This window comes from Moschus berezovskii, chromosome 6 (genome assembly GCF_049115385.1).
Source record: "Moschus berezovskii isolate FMDL1 chromosome 6, NW_MosBer_1.0, whole genome shotgun sequence".
NCBI classification, from domain to species: Eukaryota; Metazoa; Chordata; class Mammalia; order Artiodactyla; family Moschidae; genus Moschus; species Moschus berezovskii.
In genome coordinates, this window is record NC_142465.1 from 79,609,979 (window position 1) to 79,631,456 (window position 21,478).

Genomic DNA, 21,478 nt, shown 5'->3' on the forward strand with positions numbered 1-21,478 from the left:
CATTAAAACAAAGAACTTTCATACATTAAAAGATGCATTTAAGAGAGTGAAAAATCAGACCATAGACTGGGAGAAAATATTTACAATACATATATACAAAGCAAGGGCGTTATCCAGAATGTATCAAGAACATCTATTTTAAGAAAAAGGCAGACAACCCAACTTTTTTTTTCTGTTTTAATGGGCAGACTTGAATGAGTACTACGTAAGAAAGGATAACTAGCCAGGAAGCAGATTGAAAAGGTGCTAACCCTCATTTGTTATCACAAAATGCAAGTTGAAACCACAATGAGTTAGCACCACTCCAGCTAGAATGGCTGAAATTAATATAACATGTGTTGGCGAAGATGGGACTTCCTGAATCTCTCATAAATTGCTGATGGGAATGTAAGTTTCTATAACCACTTTGGGAAAGTGTTTGGCTGTATTTTCTAAAATCGAATATACTTGTATAGGGGTTTACCTGGTGGTTCAGATGGTAAAGAATCTGCCTGCAATGCAGGTGACCCGGGTTCGATCCCTGGGTTGGGAAGATCCCCTTGGAGAAGGGAATGGCAACCCATTCCAGTGTTCTTTCCTGGAGAATTCCATGGACAGAGGAACCTTGCGGGCTACACTCTACGGGATCACGAAAAGTCGGACCCGACTGAGCGACTAACACACTATACTTATATAACCTGTGATCCACAATTCCACTTTTACATACCCAACAGAATTGAGAGCTCACACCTGACAAAGACATGTACAAAAATGTTCACAGCAGCTTAACATGGCCAAGAACCAGGAAGAGAAAAACCTACCAACAGTACAATGGATAAACTGAGAATGTTCATACAATGGACTGCTATACAGAAATAAAAAGGCACAAATTAGTATTATGTGTGAAAAAACACAGTGACTCGGATATCCATGAACTGACGAGTGGGTGAACAGAACTGTGGTATATTCCTACAATGGCATGCTACTCAGCAACAAAAAGGAATGACACACTCACACGTCCTACAACACAGATAAACCTTAACAACATTATGCTAAGTTAAAGAAGCCAGTCACGAAAGACCACATAGTGTATAATTTTATGTGTATGAAATGTCTGGAATAGGCAAATCTTTAGAGAGAGAAGATAGATTAATGGTTGCCACAGGTTGGGGAAAGGAAACAATAGGAATTTACTACTAATGGGTATGATGAGGTGTTTGGTTTTTTTTTTTTTTGAGACAATGAAAATATTCTGAAGATAGTGGGGGTGGTTGCACAACTCTCTGATACACTAAACTGAGAAATTAGACAAGTTGAGAAAGTAGCATAGAAATATGTACATTACCATATGTAAAATGGATAGCCAGTGGAAATTTGCTGTATGATGCAGGGAGCTCAGTCAGGTGCTCTGTGACAAACTAGAGATGTGGGATGGGGTGCAAGGTGGGAGGGAGGTTCAAGAGGGAGGGGACATATGTATACCTGTGATTGATTCATGTTGATGGATGGCAGAGACCAACACAGTATTGTAAAGCAATTACCCTCCAATTAAAAATAAATTAAAAAAAGAAAAAACAACTGAATTGTTTACTTTAAAAGGATGGACTCTATGGTATATAACTTATATCTTAAGCTGTTATTGTTTTTTTAACGAATGACTTTCACAGACATAGTGCTAAGTGAGAGTTTAGACACACACATACAAGTAGATACTGTATGATTCCATTTTTGTGAAGTTCTATAACAGGCAAAATCAAACTCTAGTAAAATAAGCCAGAATAGAGGTTTTCTTTGAAGAGAGTTAGTGAATGGGAGAGGAACCAAAGGAAACTTCAGGAGTACTGGAATGTTCTGTGTCTCAATCTGGTTGGTGGTTCCAACTGGGTCTCCACATGTAAAATTCATTGATTTGTACACTTAAGACTTCTGTGCTATATTGATGCTAAATTTGTATTTCAATAAAAAAGGAAGATAATAAAGTAAAATTGAAGCAAACTATAAACAATGGGCAAAGATGGATGAAAGGTATATGGGAGTCCTTTGTCCTAGTCCTACAATTTTCTTTAAGTTTGTGACTATAAAAAATTAAAAGTTACAAATAACGTGAAAGTGAAAGGCACTCAATCATCTCCGACTCTTTGTGACTCCATAGACCTTACAGTCCATGGAATTCTCCAGGCCAGAATACTGGAGTGGGTAGCCTTTCCCTTCTCCAGGGGATCTTCCCAACCCAGGGATCGAACCCAGGTCTCCCGCATTGCAGGTGGAGTCCTTACCAGCTGAGCCACAAGGGAAGCCCAAGAATACAGGAGTGGGTAGCCTATCCTTTCTCCAGTGGATCTTCCTGACCCAGGAATCAAATCAGGGTCTCCTGCATTGCAGGTGGATTCTTCACCAACTGAGCTATCAGGGAAGCCCTGATAACATATAACATAAATAACATATATATGTTATTTATATTAACAATAACAACTGATAACAAATAACATAAAGAAATACAATTCAAGTCATACTGTATACATAGTTTATGTTCCTGCTAATTCTTCTTCTCTTCAACATCTTGGCAGCTCATCTCCCTGTAACCATACTTGGGGATTTCTCTGTCTTAAAAACAAACCAGAAAAAGGATTACTATCCAAAATATTCAAAGAATTCTTAAAACTCAACAAGAAGAAAACAAACCAAATGATTTAAAAAAAAAAAAAAGACAAAAAAACCTTTGCAGGAAAATGATATACAGAGGGCAAATAAGCATATGAAAAGATGTTTGACATCATATATCATGAGAAAAAAGCAAATGGAGACAATGAGCCTCCACTACACACCTGTTAGAATGGCCAGAATCTGGAACACTGGTAACACCAAATGCAGGTGAGGATCTGGAGCAACTGGAACTCTGATTGCTGGTGGGCATGCAAAGCCACTTTGGAAGCCAGTGTTTTGGTTTCTAACAAAACTCAACATACTCTTACCATATCATCCAGCAATTCTTCTCCTCAGTGTTTATCCAGAGGCGTTGAAAACATGTACACCTCCAAACCTGCACATAGATGTTTCCAGTTGCTTTATTCATAATTGTCCAAACCTGGAAGCAACAGGATGTCCTTCTGTGGGCAAATGGATAAATAAACTGCTCCACATCCTGACAATGAAATATTAGTGCTAAAAACATATGAACTCTGGACATATGAAAAAGACATGGAGGAAGCTTAAACATATTATTAAGTGAAAGACTCAATATGAAAAAAAACTGCCTGTTATATGATTCCAACTATATGACATTCTGAAAAAAGGCAAAACTATGGAGAAAAAAGATGAGTAGTTTTTGAGGGGTTGTAGAAGAGGGAGGACTCACTGGAAGAGTCTGAAGCTGGGAGGGATTGGGGGCGGGAGGAGACGGGGACGACAGAGAATGAGATGGCTGGATGGCATTGCCGACTCGATGGACATGAGTTTGAGTGAACTCCAGGAGTTGGTGATGGACAGGGAGGCCTGGCGTGCTGTGACTCATGGAGTCACAAAGAGTTGGACATGACTGAGCGACTGAACTGAACTGAACTGAGAAGGGGGAGGACCAAACAGGCAGAGCCCAGAGAGTCTTCAGAGCAGGGAAAATATTCTAGCAACCTCCCTTGTGGCCCAGTGGTTGAGAATCCGCCTTCCGATGCAGGGAACAGGGGTTCAAACCTGGGGAGGGAACTAAGATTTCATATGCCTCCAGGCAACTAAGTCCACGCACCATAATTAGAGAGACCCTCCTGCCGCAACTACTGAGCCCACATGCTGTAGAGTCCTTGCTCCACAATAAGAGAAGCCCACAGGCCACAACTGGAGAAAGTCTGTGTGCCACAAGGAAGACCCAACACAGCCAAAAAATTTTAAATTTAAATTAAAAAAATTTTTAATTAAAAAAAAATAAAGCGATGTATTCCACGTTCTCCCCTACATCTCATCAGCAGATTTATCCAGAAAGTGAGCCTTAACTCACAGCTTCTGCATCAGGCCCTCAGATACCTCACCTTGCTCTCCTCACCCTCTCTCTGAATCTGCTCTTCAGATGTCCACAAGCCCAAAGCCTCACTGAGGTCTTGCCTTCCTAGGTGGCATTTGAAACTGCTCAACATCCCCTCCTCCCAACACAGACTTTCTAGAAACTCCCGAAAAGGGCTGGTTGCTTTCCCTGTTCTCCCTTCCGTGATTGCTTCCTAGTCCAGGGTGGACACGCAGCTGGAATGCACCAGTTTGGTCTATAACTGTTTGTGGAAGGTGGTGTTTCTTTCAACTGGCTGGCACCTGGTTTATATTGATCCTTCAGTATTTTTAATAGCACTTCTGCCAGAGGCTCCCATTTACTGAGTGAATACCATGTGGCAGGCATGGTGCCAAGTGCTTTGGTTAAACATCATCTCATTTAATCCTCACAAGGACACTAGGAGGTTAGAGATGAATATCGTCCCCATTTTAGAGATGAGGAAGCAGAGGCTCAGAGAACTTAGGTTGACTTGCTACGTTCACACAGTGCTGGGGCCAGAGTTAGGCCCAGTCGGTGGAGCTTCAGAGCCCAAGTGCTATAGTACTACACAGAGGTGCCCACTATTTGCAGCTTTCTTCTCCCTTCTTCTCCTCCCTCCTAGATCTGGCTTCTGACCTACTCCCCCACTTTCAAATATTATATTCATGTGTGGTGGTTTAGTTGCTAAATCATGCCTGACTCTTGTGACCTCATGGACCGTAGCTTGCCAGGCTCCTCTGTCCAGGGGATTCTCCAGGCAAAAATATTGTAGTATGTTCATGTGAGTGACTTTCAAATCCATATCTCCAACCCCAGCCTTTTCCTGATATTCAGTCTCTTTTTTTTTTTTTTCCCATTTGTTTTTATTGTGGTTAAAATACATACATAACATAATACATGCCATCTTAATCATGCTTGAGTGTATGGTTCAGTGACATTAAGGACACGTATTGTTGCGCAACCATCACCACTATCCCGCTCCAAAATCCTTTTCATCTTGCAAAACTGAAACTCTATACCCACTCAACAAACAGTACCTCCCCATCCTTGTTTCCTGCTCCACCCCACCTCCTGGAAAACCACAGGTCCACTTTCTGTCTCGATGAGTTTGACTATTTTAGGTCCTTCTCTCATGTAAGTGGACTCAAACAGCATTTGTCTTTTTGTGACTGGCTTATTCACTTAGCATAATGTCCTCAGCTTTCATCCATGTTGTAGCATGCATCAGAATTTCCTTCTTAATGCTGAATAATATTCTGCTGTATGTACATACCACATTTTGCTTATTCTTTCATCCATTGTTGAATACTCGGGTTGCTTCCACATTTTACTTATTGTGTCTAATACTGCTATGAACATAGATGCACAAACATCTCTTCTGTTTTCAGTTTTAGGGAGTCTATGCTCAGAGTATAATCACTGCATCATAAAAGGTAATTCTATTTTTAATTTTTTAGGAATAACATACTGTTTCACAGCAGCTATATTTCACCTTCTTACCAACAGTGTGCAAGGTTTCCAGTTTTGTCCACATCCTTTCTTCTGTTTATTTATCATAATAAAAAATACTGTTAACAAAGAAGATACATACAACAGGAAAATAGGTGAAAAGCTTTTGGTTTTGGATAGTAGACATTTTAATGGATATAAAGTGATATCTCATTGTGGTTTTGATTTGCATTTCCGTGATGATTAGTGATGTCGAGAATCTTTTCATGTACATATCAGCCATTTGTATGTCTTCTTTGGAGAAATGTTTATTCAAGTCCTTTACCCATTTTGGAATCATATTGTTTGGGAATTTTTGTTGATGAACTTCAGGAGTTCTCTGTATATTCTGAATATTAATCCCTTATCAGATGTATGATTTGCAAGTACTTCCCTCTAGTCTCTGGATTATTATTTTACCCTGTTGATATTGTTTTCTGATGCACAAAATTTTTTTTTCATAAAGTGAAATTTGCTATTTTTTCTTTTGTTGCATGTGCCCTTCAGTCTTTTTTTTTAAACCCATATAATATTTTATGCTAAAATAATACATCTTAGACTAAACAGAATATCTTTGGAAGGATATACAAAAAGTAAGTAACACTGGCTATGCTTAGAAGAACTGGGTGATGGGGAAATAAGAGTGGGAGAATTTTCACTGAAAAAAAAAACCTTTCTCTCTCTTAAATTTATACTCATATAAATACATTACCTATTTAAATAAAAATCAAATTTAAATATAAAAATATATGCTACAAATTAAAATATAGATATAAAATAATACGTTCTCATTTTTTTTAACCTAGAAAAAAAATTTAAGCATTAAAAAAACCTGTAAATCACCTGCCATTTTATTACCCAAGATTCTCAGTGCATTTCCCTATTGTTCAGTTGTCTAATGATTTGGTTCTTGCCAAACCTGTCTGCAAGCCTGACTCCCAACTCTGCTCACATTCCCAGCTTCTCAATGCCAACCAGACTCAACCCAGACGCCCCCACCCCTTTCTCCTCTGTCCTTTTTCTCCCCTGACTCCAAGGAGACTTCACTCCTCACGTCCCTCACCCTCACAACCTCCTCACCCAGCCTCCCTTTCCTTCTCCTCAGCATCTCCTTGCACTCTGGCACTTTCCCTCCCCTCCTCCTCTGCAGACCATGACCTGAGCGTCCCAGCAGGGCCCTCCCCACCGCCTCCTCCCACTTCCACTGGTACCTTCCCCTATCCCAAGATCAGTGTCCTGAAGCCGGCTTGTTGTCGTTCCGTTGGTAAGTCATGTCCGACTCTGAGACCCCATGGACTGTAGCTTACCAGGCTTCTCTGTCCATGGGATTTCCCAGGCAAGTATACTGGAGTGGGTTGCCATTTCCTTCTCCAGGGGATCTTCCCAACGCAGGGATTGAACCCATGTCTCCTGCTTAGCAGGCGAATTCTTTACCAATGAGCCACCGGTGAATCCCAGCTTAGCACAAACTTACTATCATGCATGGAGTTATGCATTTGGCACATTGCCCTATTAAATCCTCATCTCAGTCTTTTGATGTGGGTACTGTTATTCTCCCCCATCTCACAGATGAGGAAACTGAGGCTCAGGGGAGTTAAATAATTTGCCCAAGACTAGATCTCTCAGATCATGATAACAACAACATTATGATTATAATTTGTTCATTACTCTCAACAACCCAATTGTCATTATTTTTTCTGAAGCACGAACATTAAGTAACTTGATCAAGGTTATTCAGCTAGTAGGTAGAAAGGCTGAGAGTTGAACCTAGATATTGGGAAGATCCCCTGGAGAAGGGAGTGGCTACCCACTCCAGTATTCTTGCCTGGGAAATTCCATGGACAGAGGAGCCTGGTGGGCTACAGTCCATGGGGTCACAAGGAGTCGGGCAGGACAAAACACGCATGCAGTTCTATCGCTTATGTTCATTGCACAAAATCCAAAACCTCTCACCTTGATGCTCTGTCGTAGACACTACCCTGGACCTCAAAGAGCCTGGAGTACATCTTGCTCTTCTCCTGCCAAAAATCATTTCAGCACTTTCCTTGTGAAGCCCAAACTCCTAGCCTGGTATCTGAAAAGTAGAAGTGTTAGTCCATCAGTCATGTCCAACTCTTTGCAGCCCCATGGAATATAGCCCACCAGGCTCCTCTGTCCATGGAATTTCCCAGGCAAGAATACTGGAGTGGGTAGCCACTCCCTTCTCCAGGGGATCTTCCCAACCCAAGGATCGAACTTGGGTATCCTGCATTGTAGGTAGATTCTTTACTGTCTGAGCCAACAGGGATGCCTGGTATCCTGGGCTACGGGCAATTATCTCTAATTACTTGATAAGACCTATCACCCCCAGGTCTTCTGAAGGGACTTACAACAGAAGCAGCAGCTCACTGAACCTGCCCATTCTCCGAATCCACCATGGTCACATCACTGCTTTCATACTTTCTCCGACAGTTTTGCTCACTGACCGCTGCCCATCCGTCCAGACCCCAGCCCTGCTCTAGAAAACTGCCTCTCCGACTTCCTCACCTATAGCCTCCTCTGACGGCACTTCTCCCCCTCTGTCGTGTGCCTGTCTTTTGCTGCCTAGATCACAATTCAGACTTTGCCACCTACTGTGCCTCAGTATCCTTGTTTGGAAAATGAGGAGGGTGATCATCCTTTCATCATCATCAGGTTGTTGTGAGGATGAAATGATGTCATCTATGTCAAACACCGCCAAGAGTCGGCACAGAGTAAGGGCCAAAGAGTATTTGCTGGGATTTGGCATTGGACAATCTGCAGTCTCTGCTCTGATGATACCTTCACGGGTGCTAACAGAATAACCTAGTGAGGGCTGCAAAGAATAAATGCTGTAGGGATGCTGTGGGTGCAGAAAGGGGGGCGGCATTTAGGGGAAGGAGGAGGAGAAGCTTATTCCAGACCAGACAACAGTTTACAAGGTCCAGTGAGGAGAAGAGAGACTGTGCAGGACTCAGCAGCTCTCTGTTCAGGTGGGAAATATCAACAAGGCAGGAGGGGTAGGAAGGGGCAAGGACCTGCCACAGAAACTGGGGCCCTCAGACCAACAGCATGGCAGCACCAGCCTCACCTGGGAGCTGGTTAGAAATGCTGGGTCTTAGGATCCAGCCCAGACCCACAGAATCCAAGTCTGCTTGTTAACAAGTCCCCAGATAGTTTGCATTGTCTTTAAGTGGGGCAAACCCTGGCCTTAATCTGGTGTCCTGTGGTCCTACTAGGAGCTTTCACACCATTGCACATTGGAATTCCTGGGGAGATTTTCCTTAACTCAGTATCTCAGGCAGTGGGTCCTGAGTACCCTTATTTTATAAATGTATTATTCATTCAACAAGTGACTACTAGGCACAGGACCATGCCTTCTCTTTCCCTGAAATGGCACACAGGGCCTCTCTTTTAGCATGCACTCAACAAACATCATCCCCTGAAGAAGGAAATGGCAACCCATTTCAGTATTCTTGCCTGGAAAGTCACACGGACAGAGGAGCCTGGCAGGCTACAGTTCATGGGGTTGCAAAGAGTCAGACGCGACTGAACACAACACACATCATACCAGTAATCTAGGCATGGCTAAATGTTTGTAGAGTGAAAGTACAAACAAATAATCTAATAAAAATTAAAATAGACACAGTACTATATACGTGTAAATAGCCAACAAGGACCTACTGTATAGCACAGAGTACTTTATTCAATATCTTGTAATAACCTATAATGGAAAAGAATCTGAAAAAGAATATTTATATATGTATATGTATAACTGAATCACTTTTCTGTATACCTGAAACTAACACAACATTGTAATCAACTATTCAATAAAAAAAGAAAAAGAATAGATGTGAAAGCACAACACCAATCCAATGCTAGACCATACAATTATTCATTTGTGTTTGTCCCAGGGTGTTTTTCCACAGATGGGTGCTAGAGAATAAATGACTATGCTTTCTCTTTTTCTTAAGAGCTTTCCTGAGATATAATTTGTATACCTTTCACCCATGTAAAGTGTACAATTCAGTGGTTTTGAATCTAGTCACAGAGTTATGCAACCATCAACACTGTTTAATTGGAGAACATTTTCATCACACCAAAGAAACCCCATATCTGTTAGCAGTCAGTCCCCATTTCCCCCCAACTTCCTCCTCCTGCCTGAGGCAACCACCAGTCTACTGCCTGTCTCCAGAGATGTGCTTTTTATGGACATTTTATGTAAACAGAATATACAATATGCAGTCCTCTGCGTCTGGTTTCTTTCACCAAGCATGAGTATTCCAGGTCCATTTATGCGGTGCTTGTATTAGTACTTCATTCCTTCTATTGCTGAGTGATCTTCCCTTGTATAGGCTTCCCTGGTGGCTCAGATGGTAAAGAATCCACCTGCAAGGCAGGAGACCTGGGTTCGATCCCTGGGTTGGGGAAGACCCCCTGGAAGAGGGCATGGCAACCCACTCAAATACTCTTGCCTGGAGAATCCCCATGGACAGAGGAGTCTGGTGGGCTGCAGCCCACAGGGTTGCAAAGAGTTGGACACAATAGCTGACTAAGCACAGCATAGCATCCCCTTGTATGGATTTACCATATTCTGTGTATCCATTCATCAGATGACAATAATCAACTTTCCTGTAGTTTTATAACATTTAGCTTTTCCAACTGCATTCTCATCCCACCTCACTTCATCTTGACATTTACTGTTTGAGGAAAATTGTGTTTGTCTTAGGTGGTTCGGTGGTAAAGAATCCACCTACCAATGCAGGAAACACAAGAGACTCCAGTTCAATCACTGGATTGGGAAGATCCCCTGAGGTAGGAAATGGCAACCCACTCTAGTATTCTTGCTTGGAAATTTCCATGGACAGGGGAGCCTGGTGGGCTACAGTCTATAGCGTCTGACTATAGAGTCATACAAAGAGTCGGGTATGACTGAGCTTGCAAGCTGAGGCAAACTGAGGCTAGAATGAGCAGGTATGACTTGCCAGATATCACAGGCTATTAAAGGACACAGTTATAATCTGAAGCCCTTTTTTTCTGTGCTGTTCTGCCTCCCTCCCCAGTCCATTTTCTGTCACAAGTCCCTTTTCACTTTATATTAATGACTCTGCTCCTCATGGTGTCCACAATGCCCCAGGCTACTGTGCCTTGGATACACAGAGGTTTGGATGTGTGCTCAGAGAGGGCGTTAAGTCTGCATCCGATCTGGATTTATAAGCCAAAGGTTTGCCGTCCTTCCAGCCTCTGTGTAGACGGGCTGCTTCTGGGTCCTGGATGTGGGGGCGGGGGTAGCCCCGAGGAGACAGAGTTTCAGGAGGATATAACCCCACCATCCACTCTGCAGAAAGAGGCTTCCTCCACCTGCTCCAGTGCCACCCATATCTTCCTGTGGCCACTTCCTCCTGCCTGCCATACCCCTTCCTCTCTAACCACAGAGAACATTAACACACCTCTTGATAACACTGGTCACATTGTCACACAATTCTTTGTTTGTCTGCTCCTCCAAACCTGGGAGCACAGATCTGAAAATCACCTTAGTGTCACAGCAGCTGACGCTTATTAGGATCTGGGTCAATGTTGGTGGAATGAATGGGTCTTCCTTTTTTTTTTTCTTTTTGGCTGCTCCAGGTCTTCTTTGCTGCACAAGGGATTTCTCTAGTTGCAGTAAGAGGGGGCTACTTTCCATTGCTGTGTTCGGGCTTCTCATTGCAGTGGCTTCTCTTGTTGTGGAACAGGGCATTCGAGCTTCAGTAGTTGCAGCACACAGGTTCAATAGTTGCAACCTGAGGGTCCTAGAGTGTGGGCCCAGTAATTGTGGCACATGGGCTTGGTTGCTCTGAGGCATGGGGGTTCTTCTCGGACCAGGGATTGAACCTGTGTCCCCTGCCTCAGCAGGTGGATTCTTATCCACTGCGCCACCAGGGAAGTCCCAGTCTTCCCTGTTTTAATAATGGTGCCTATTGGGAATTCTGGGCAGTTTAGTGGTTAGGACTCAGCACTTTCACTGCTGAGGGCCCAGTTTCAATCCCTGGTCAGGGAACTAAGATTCTGCAAGTCCTGTGGCATAGCTAATAAAAAATGAATTACTTAATTAAAAAAAATAGTATCTATCATCTATTGCATGCTGACCATAAGACATTTATCCTGACAACAACCCTCGGATATGGTGTCTTATCTCCTTTTCACAGAGGAAGTGGAGACTCAGAAAGGTAAAGTTTACAAGCCCAAGGCTTCATAGACAATAAGAGACAAAGCAGAGATTTAAATCTACACCTATTTGTCTTGCAATATATTGCTTTTACCACCAGTGGACCCCTCTTCGGAGAAGGCAGTGGCAGCCCACTCTGTTACTCTTGCCTGGAAAATCCCATGGTTGGAGGAGCCTGGAAGGCTGCAATCCATGGGGTCGCTGAGGGTCGGACACGACTGAGCGACTTCACTTTCACTTTTCACTTTCATGCATTGGAGAAGGAAATGGCAGCCCACTCCAGTGTTCTTGTCTGGAGAATCCCAGGGGCGGAGGAGCCTGGTGGGCTGCCGTCAGTGGGGTCACACAGAGTCGGACACGACTGAAGTGACTTAGCAGCAGCAGCAGGACCCCTCTTACAGCAAGTGTGAATTTAGAATCAGGACTTTGGAAGTGGATAATAAAAAAAAAAAAAAGACAAATTTCAACATGAATCAAGTATACCTCAGTTAAAAAATAAAATATGGATCACATTAAAAAATAAATAAGTAAATAAAACACAAGGTTGCCCATAGCTTCGCAAACTCTTGCCTGTGATCTCTACTATTAGATCTCACCTCTGGTCTCAAGAGAGAAAAACAGATCAGAGAGGTTAAGTGACTTCTAAAAACACACAGCTCGGTAGGAAGACCAGCCTTCAAGGCCAAGCCTGCTTGTTTCCAAGGGCAAACTTGCGTCAGCACAGCACAACTGCTGGGGGTTTATTCCACACCACATTGCCCAAGTGAGCCTCAGTTTCCACTGAGAAGCTTTACAGGGAAACAAGTAAATGTAAATATTGGAGAAATTGGTACCCTGATGCCTCCCTGGTGGGACTGTAAAATGGTGCAGCCACTTTGGAAAACAACGTGGCAAGTGCCTCAAAGTACTAATCATGGAGTTACCAGCTGACCTAGAAATTCCACCCCTAAGCATCCACCTCAGAGAAGGCAATGGCACCCCACTCTAATACTCTTGCCTGGAAAATCCCATGGATGGAGGAGCCTGGTAGGCTGCAGTCCATGGGGTCGCTAAGAGTTGGACACGACTGAGCGACTTCACTCTCACTTTTCACTTTCATGCATTGGAGAAGGAAATGGCAACCCACTCCAGTGTTCTTGCCTGGAGAATCCCAGGGATGGGGGAGTCTGGTGGGCTGCTGTCTATGGGATCGCACAGAGTCAGACATGACTGAAGCAACTCAGCAGCAGCAGCAGCAGCAAGCATCCACCTAAGAGAAATGAAAAAACTGTACACAAAAATGTGTACAGGAAATGTGTCTGCATGTTCATAGCAGCATGATACATAATAGCCAAGAAAAGAAAGCAATTCAAATGCCCATGAATTGATAAACAGATAAACAAAATGTGGCATTCTATATAATGGCCTGTTATTTGACAATAAAAAGAAATGAAGTTCTGATACGTGGTGCAACATGGATGAACCCTGGAAACCTAAAGCCATGTCAAAGAAGCCAGACACAAAAGGTTACTTATTGTATGATTCCTTTTCTATGAAATGTCCAGAATAGGCAAATCTATGGAGTGGGAAAGTAGATTAGTGGTTGCTGGGGGCTGAGGGGAGGAGGGAAAGGGGCGTGACCGCTCATGGGTATGGGGTTTCTTTGGGGATGACGAAAATGTTCTGGAATTGGTGGTGGTTGCCCAACGCTGTGACTACACTAAAAACCACTGAATTGTACATTTTAAAAGGGTGAATTTTATGGTACGTGAATTATATATCTATAAAGTTGTTACAAAAGGAAAAAAAAAATGGTCTCTGCCTTTTCCAAGTTTCACGGAAACAAGTATTTGAAGGTGCCCTGGTCCCACACCCATGCTGTACAGAGCACGGCCTCTGCTCCTTAGCCCAGTATAGTACCCACGGCCAAGCATGGCCTGTTTGACTTAGTGTGAGGGTGTCTCTGAGCCTCTCTTCCCTTCAAAGGTGTACTCTTACCATTGGGCCTTCTCTGTGTGGCAAAGGACTTTACAGTCATAACGGATCCCTTGCTGGGAGGTCAGGCCACATAGTGTGAAGTAAAAGATGAAAAAGTCGTGGCAACTGTCCAGCCCAGCCAGGTAGTGATGGAGTCAGGTGATGTCATAGGATGTCAGTGATTTGGAGCCAGCGATTTGACCTCCAGGATGAAGCAGCTGGGATATAAAGGCTGGCATCCTGGATCTGGCACCTGAGTGCCTGGGTTTGAATCTCAGCTCCATCACCTGCTAGCTGGGTGGTCTACAGCTGTCTCTTATCCACCTGGAGCCAGCATTCACTCACCTAAAAGGATGAAGGGGATGATCCCTAGCTCTGAGGATGCTGAAAGGACCCTGGCTACTCAAAGTGTAAGTCTACTGAAAACAGCGGCTTCAGTTTCCCCTGGGAATTTATTAGAAATGCAGAAGTTCAGGCCCCACCCCGATCTGCTGGATCAGAATCTGCATCCCACCTACAGGATTCAGATACACGGTAAAATGTTAGAAGCACTGGGGAGAATTAAATGAGATTATGCAGGTAAAAACTTGCCACAGTGCCTGGCACACCATAGGTGCCACACACATGAATTTTGGTGTTTTACTGTTACTTAGAGGACTGGACTGGTCCTAGCTCTGCCACCACCTCACTGTGTGATCTTAAACTAGTCCCTTGACTATGCTGGGGGCTTGGGGTTTCCATTTCCCATTTATCTAACAAGACTTTACGTGGCTCATCTGATAAAAATGTGTGAGAAAGCACTTTACAAATGAAAAAGGCCTCAGTGTGGACATGGTTCTCTTGGCCAAAGTGGAGAGACAGTGACTTGCAAGATTCTGGAGATAAGAGAGGGTTTGAAGTAGAGGAGGGGCATCGGGGTCTAAAGACCCTGGCAAGCAGAGAAGAGTGATTGAGGAAGCACTGCTCTTGCCCAAGAGAAGCTCCTGCCCCTCAAAGACATTTAACCAAAGAAAATGGAGAAAAAAACCGCAAAGTGCTTGGGTAAGATAGGGAGGTGCCAGAGGAAGGTGCAGTGGAGGCTCACAGCTGGTGCCTCCTCGTAAACAGAGGGCAAAGGTTCGAGCTACTAGAAGCACCCGTGCAGGGGGCAAATGGCAGTGTCTGGATTTAAGGTGGCTTCCAGAGGGCTGGAAATTCCTCCTCTGCTTGTAGTCCCTCCATTGGTGGCGTTCCATGGCCTTTAGGAGAACAGTAACCGCTGATGTTTATGTGTCCCAGACATTTTCTGAGAACAATTTTGTATATTCCCTCCCATGATGCTCTCAAGAGCCCTCTGAGGTGGGTCTCTTTAGATTCCCCACATTACAAATGAGGCCACTGAAGAACAGAGAGACTGAATGACTTGCTCAGTATCACAGAGCTAACAAGTGATGGAGTCAGGCTTCCAGCCCAGGACATCTGACTCTAGGGTCCTAGTTCTTAGTAAGCCTTCTCCTGCTGCTGTTTTAAAAACTGATTTTATTTTTTAGAGCATCACTAAGTTCACAGAAAAGCCAAGGGGAAGGTACAGAGATTTCCCATATACCCTTTGCCCCCACATATGCAGAGCCTCCCCATTATCGACATCCCCCATGAGACTTATTGAGATACTATGGTTTATAAGAAACATGAATTTGGTCATTCAGATAATCAAAATATACTTTTCATGTATATATTTGGACTTCATCCACAGCTCCTGGCTCATAGCTCTTAAAACCCTTGGAATTTCCTAAGAGAGCAGAAAAGTTTTGTCATAACTTTTGGACTCTACTTAAGGATCGGACTGGTTGGAACTTCCCTGGTGTTCCAGTGGCTAAGACTCCATGCTCCCAATGCAAGGGGCCTGGGTTTGACTGCTGGTCAGGGAGGTAGAGCCCATGTGCCACAACTAAAGATCGAAGATCCTAAAAGGATGGGACCAATTGTCAGTGGAGTGAACCTTGCAATTAGAGGGGAGGGAGAGGGACTAGAGATGCAACCAGGCCAGTGAGTTAATCAAGCAAGCTTCTGCAAGGAAGCCTCCATAAAAACTCTAAAGAACAGGGTTCAGAGAGCTTCCAGGTTGGGAAACACATGGACGGTGATGTGCTCAGAGAAAGCACAAGAGTGACAGTCCCTCCCCTATATCCAGCCCTATGCATCTCTTCCATCTGGCTGTTCCTGACTTACATCCGTTTATAACAATCAGTGATCTAGTGAGTAAATGGGTTTCCTGAGTTTGAAATTAACTGAACCTAAGGAGGGGGTCATTGGAACCTCCAGTCTATACCTAGTTGGTCAAAAGCATAGGCAGCAACCTGGAGTTGTGATTGGCGTCCAAAGTGAGGGAAGGGGATAGTTGTGTGAGACTGAACCCTTAACCTGTGGGATCTGATGCTATCTCCAGGTAGACAGTGCAAGAATTGGGTTGAATTGTAGGGTACCCAGCTGGTATCCAAGGCAGTGCTTATTGATGTGGGGAAACACACGTACACACACAGAGGAATTGGTGACTTGAACACTATTAGTGGTACATTGGTTACAACTGATGAACCCACACTGATACCTCCTAATCACCCAAAATCCATACTTCACTCTTGAACACTCGGGGTTCACTCTTGCAGCTGTACATTCTGTGAGTTTGGACAAATGTGTAATGATATGTATCCTTCATTATAGTATCATGCAGTTTTGTCACTGCACCAAAACTCCCTTGTGCTCCACCAAGTCATCCCTCTCTCCCCCTATTTTACCCAGGTCTCAGCAATCACTGACTTTTTACTGTCTCCATAGTTTGGCCTTTTCCAGAATGTTATATAGCTAGAATCACACAGAATGTAGCCTTTTCAGATTGGCTTCTTTTACTTAGTAATAATGCATTTAAGGTTCCTCCATGTCTTCCCATGGCTTGAGAGCTCATTTCATTCTGGCACTGAATAATATTCCATGGTCTGGAGGTAGCAGTTTATTTATCTGTTCACCTGTTGAAGGACATCATGATTGCTTCCAAGTTTTGGAAATTATGAACATCTATGAGCAGGTTTCTCTGTAAAAATAATTTTCACTTATATTGCTTTTTAGTCTGGAGATGGGGACAGTGGTTAGAGGCTGGCCTGAGAGTCTCCAGTAGGGGGACCAGACTGGGTATAGTCTTCTAGGACCTTCATCATCATCACCATCATGAAGCTGTAATAAGAACTAGGAATCCAGGACTTCTCTGGTGGATAAGAATCTGCCTGTCAAGGCAGGGGACATGGGTTTGATCCCTGGTCCAGGAAGACTCCACATGCCACAGAGCAACTAAAGCCTGGGGGCCACAACCACTGAGCCCACACGCCACAACTACTGAAGCCCATGTGCCTAGAGCCTGTGCTCTGCAATGAGAGAAGCCACCAAAATAAAAGAAGCCTGCAATCCACAACAAAGACTAGTCCCCACTTACTGCAACTAGAAAAAGTCCATGCACAATAATGAAGACCCAGTGCAACCAGTACATAGGAAAAAAAAAAAAATATATATATATATATATACACACACACACGCGTGAATGTGACTGTGAATCCTGTGACTCCAGCAGTGTTGTTGTTAGCATCTGTCCACCACGGAGTTCCTAGGATCCAGGGTCACTGAGCAGCTTCAGGTGTGCTGCTTAACTCATTACATTCCCATAGCAACCCTGCATGGAGCAAATCCTACATTTCAGATGCCGGTGTTTTGCACAAGGTTGAGTTTTTATTTTTTACCGCCAGCCCACTATAAGAAATATACTTTATAGTACAAACAGCCTCAAATAAAGGAAACAAGTGTCCCCACAATACTCTAATATCTTCTAATCTTTTTCATTTTTGAAAATACTAGTCATGACATTGACTTCATGACACATCTGTGGAATTCTATTTATGCTGCAGATTCTGGCAAATTACTGAACCTCTGTAAGCCACCTGGCACACCTCTAAATGTTGTTGTGAGTAGTAAATGAGATAAGGTATGTGAATCGTTTAACACAGGACCTAGTTTATGGGTTAGGAAGGAAGAAATGGTCCCTATAATACATCAGCAAGATGGATGTTATCACTTTACTGATAGGATAGAAAATGAGGCTTAAAGAGATTAAGTGGTTCCCAAGGTCTCACAGACAAGGGCCAAAACCAGGATTGAACTCAGAATCAGGCTCTTTTTTCTGCAATTCTAAGGTGCCTTCCTAGAGAAGCTTAACTTGCTGGGTGTGGCTTCCAAAGGTTGTACTACTGGTTACAGCTCAGTCACCTGGATAGAGGCCCAGTTCACCTCTCCTGGAGAATATAAAAAGCTGTTCCTACTCTCTCCTGAGCTCAAGACTGTCTTCTGTCCCCCTGCTCCATTATCCAGTTTAATATCCATTTGCTGGGCACTGATTGGTCACATGGCCATTCCCTCTCTTAGCCTGGAACACTACCTATACTGCCCTCCCTACCTCATTCAAGTCATCCCTAATATGTCACCTCCATACTACTATCCCTAAACCCCTAATCTGAATGAGAACAAACACCCCTCTATAGGACCGCCCCTTTCTCCTGCTTTAGCTTCTTTCATGCGTGTGTTTTGGCCTGACAAGTTATACGCTATCTTGGTTTATCCATTAACACTTGTCTTCGCTAAAATATAAACTCCAGCAGAGTAGGAACTATTAGAGTTGGATCTCTGCTCTGTCCCTAGTGCTTAGAACAGTAACTGGCACAGCGGCTGCTGCTGCTGTGTCACTTCAGTCGTGTCCGACTCTGTGTGACCCCATAGACAGAAGCCCACCAGGGTCCCCCGTCCCTGGGATTCTCCAGGCAAGAACACTGGAGTGGGTTGCCATTTCCTTCTCCAATGTGTGAAACTGAAAAGTGAAAGTGAAGTCGCTCAGTCGTGTCCGACCCTTAGCGACCCCATGGACTGCAGCCTACCAGGCTCCTCCATCCATGGGATTTTCTAGGCAAGAGTACTGGAGTGGCTTGCCATGTAACTGGCACAGAGGAGGTACTAAATAAATGTTTGTCGAATCAGTCAATGGCTTTGGACTCAGACTGCAGAGCTGGGCTTATAAACCAATGCAGACCATAGTGAGCCGTTTTGGTGGACATTCTAACAAATGGACTCAGACAAGTACAAAGGGAGCTCCCTGGAAGCACAAAGGAGGCAGGAATCAATTCTGATTGTGGATCTTGGAGGAGGAGGTCTCTTGAGTGATCCCTGAAGCTGGGTGGAACTGCAAAGATGGAGACAGCACCCCACGTGGAGGAAAAGGCAAGAGCGAAGATGCAGGGGCGGAAAGGTGGGTCAGCACATAGAACAATCCACGGGGCCTGTAGGTTTGGGTTCAGGATTGATGGGCAGGTGGGAAGATGGCTAGGGTGGGTTGCTGAGGGAGTTGAATGCCCAGCTAAGAAGTCTGGAGTTTGCAAGTCTCTGACAGTGTCTTAAGGTGATCCAACCATCTATTATCTTTATCTATATCCATCTAGATATATCTGATTCCTATCTATCTGCACACACATATGTGGAACACATTTACACATGCTGCCGCTGCTGCTGTTAAGTCGCTTCAATCGTGTCCGACTCTGTGCAACCCCATAGATGGCAGCCCACCAGGCTCCCCTGTCCCTGGCATTCTCCAGGCAAGAACACTGGAGTGGGTTGCCATTTCCTTCTCCAATGCAAGAAAGTGAAAAGTGAAAGTGAAGCCGCTCAGTCGTGTCCGACTCTTAGCGACCGCAAGGACTGCGGCCTACCAGGCTCCTCCGTCCATGGGATTTCCCAGGCAAGAGTACTGGAATGGGTTGCCATTGCCTTCTCCCTTACACATGCTATGGGAGCCTATTAAAATATACACGTAAAATAAAAATTCAATATAAAATTATATATATACTACACATACAAAAAATCACACATATACATACTTGCACACGTGTACGTGTATGCATAATTTTTAATTTTATATTTAATTTTTATTAAATATATGTATATGTGTTTTAATAGGCTCCCAAGATTCACTGTTTGGGCATAAAAGGTTTCGCGATGAAACTCTCCCTCCCGCTTCTGTCCTCCCCTGATGTTACTGTATTTTGTGTCTTGCCCCAGCAGATTCACATTTATTGCAAGGCCACACTTGCAGAGCGGCTGTAAATCGGGTGCAGGCGTTCTCACCTCTGACCCACAAACAGGGCGTGGCCTCTCTCACCGCTGCTGGGTGGTCCTTCCACTTGCTCCTGACCGGAAATCCTGCGCGCTCCACCCTCTGCCAGGTGGATGGATTGAGCCCGCCCACTTCTGTCACATGAACCAATCGAGCACGTTTATGCAAATTGAGATCCATTCCCTGCCCCCGCAAGACAACCTACGGTTGGGGAGGTCCAACAGGTCCGCCAGGTTCCTGTTCTGACCGAGCTCGGAGAAGTCTGTAAAATTTCTGCCAAAGGCAAAAACAATTTGGAAACTGCGGGAGCTGGAGACAGGCGGACTGGGGCATAAATGGAATGCCACGGTAAGACCGATGGCACTGAATCACAGAAACTGAGGCTTGAAGGGTTGCTGGAGGTCATTCTGTCTGACTTCTGGACAGACATTCTGCCTCACGCCGCGTGATTCTTGTCAGGTGCTCACAGTCGCTGGTGAAATCACTACCTGCAGACATGACCCAGCTGACAAGAAAGAGCACGTCCCAGATCTGGCCATTCAGTTCAGTTCAATTCAGGGGCTCAGTCGTTTCCGACTCTGCGACCCCATGGACTGCTGCACGCCAGGCTTCCCTGTCCATCACCAACTCCCAGAGCTTGCTCAAACTCATGTCCATTGAGTCAGTGATGCCATTCAACCGTCTCATCCTCTATCGTCCCCTTCTCCTCCTGACTTCAATCTTTCCCAGCATCAGGGTCTTTTCCAATGAGTCAGTTCTTCGCATCAGGTGACCAAAGTATTGGAGCTTCAGCTTCAACATCAGTCCTTCCAATGAATATCCAGGACTGATTTCCTTCAGTATTGACTGGTTGGATCTCCTTGCAGTCCAAGGGATTCTCAAGAGTCTTCTCCAGCACCACAGTTCAAAAGCATCAATTCTTTGGTGCTCAGCTTTCTTTATAGTCCAACTCCCACATGCATACATGACTACTGGAAAAACCATAGCTTTGACTAGACGGACCTTTGTTGGCAAAGTAATGTCTTTGCTTTTTATGCTGTCTCGTTTGGTCATAGCTTTTCTTCCAAGGAGCAAGCGCCATTTAATTTCATGACTGCAGTCACAATCTGCAGGGATTTTGGAACCCCAAAAATAAAGATATGGGAAAAAGCCTCATGGAGAATCAGAAGTGGTCTCAAATACTGCTGTTGTATCTTTGCTGTGTGACTGTGGCACTCTGCCTCAACTCTCTGAGCCTCAGTTTCCACACCTGGAAATTGGGAGTAATAACACTATCATCCTGGCTACTAACAACACTACCCTCCTTGATGTGAGGATTGATGGGCTAGTCAAATGGACAATGCAAGGCGTTTCCATCTCTGCAAGTCATAGTGCTTTATGATTTACAAAGTATCACTTTGGGGTTAGACAGACCAGGGTTTAAATTCTGGTTGTCTCAGTTGCTTGTGATACCTGCCTTAGGAAAGTCACTTTTACCTCTTTTACTTTTACTTTGTCACTTTGACTCTCACTTTATTCAGTTTTAAAGTTAAACATTTCATGGGCTGTTTATAGGATTAAACGAGTTAAGGTTTATAAGGCACTTGGCACAGGGCTAAACCACGTGTGGTGGCTAGAATCAAGGCACCTCCTGGAAACTCTGTTTCATCATCTGTCTTCTGGG

General features: G+C 44.1%; 1 long non-coding RNA gene across 1 annotated transcript; it reads right to left on the bottom strand.

Annotated features, from left to right (window-relative positions):
• Positions 1 to 2,740: 2,740 nt before the first annotated feature.
• Positions 2,741 to 20,129, bottom strand: LOC129536321 (uncharacterized). Its single transcript, XR_008681796.2, has 3 exons — positions 19,827 to 20,129; positions 7,433 to 7,553; positions 2,741 to 3,064 (listed from the first exon to the last, which is right to left on the bottom strand). It is a non-coding gene; the product is annotated as an uncharacterized LOC129536321 (long non-coding RNA).
• Between the last annotated feature and the right edge of the window lie 1,349 nt (positions 20,130 to 21,478).